Source organism: Penaeus monodon, chromosome 30, assembly GCF_015228065.2.
Source record: "Penaeus monodon isolate SGIC_2016 chromosome 30, NSTDA_Pmon_1, whole genome shotgun sequence".
Taxonomy (NCBI): Eukaryota; Metazoa; Arthropoda; class Malacostraca; order Decapoda; family Penaeidae; genus Penaeus; species Penaeus monodon.
The window spans coordinates 6,144,425-6,144,735 of record NC_051415.1 but is presented as its reverse complement, the minus strand read 5'-3'; positions in this window follow the sequence as shown (position 1 = coordinate 6,144,735).

Below are 311 nucleotides of genomic sequence, written 5' to 3'. Positions count from 1 at the left end.
GCCTTGTATCTCCCTCCTTCCTTATCGACCACTCAGACTCCCTTCTCTCTCCCCACTCTCTCTCTCCTCTCCCCTCTCTACCACCCTCTATCACCCCTTCCTCCTCCCCCCTCTCTCTCTCTCTCTCTCTCTCACCATTCGCTCCATTCCCCCCCCTCCTCCTCCCCCTCTCTCCAACCTTCCTAACCACCCAATCGCTCTCTTCCCCCTCCCCCTCTCTATCTCCACTCCCCTTCTCTCTCTCTCCCCTCTCTCCCACCTTCCTAACCGCCCAATCGCTCACTCCCCTCTCTTTCTCCACTCCCCCTCCC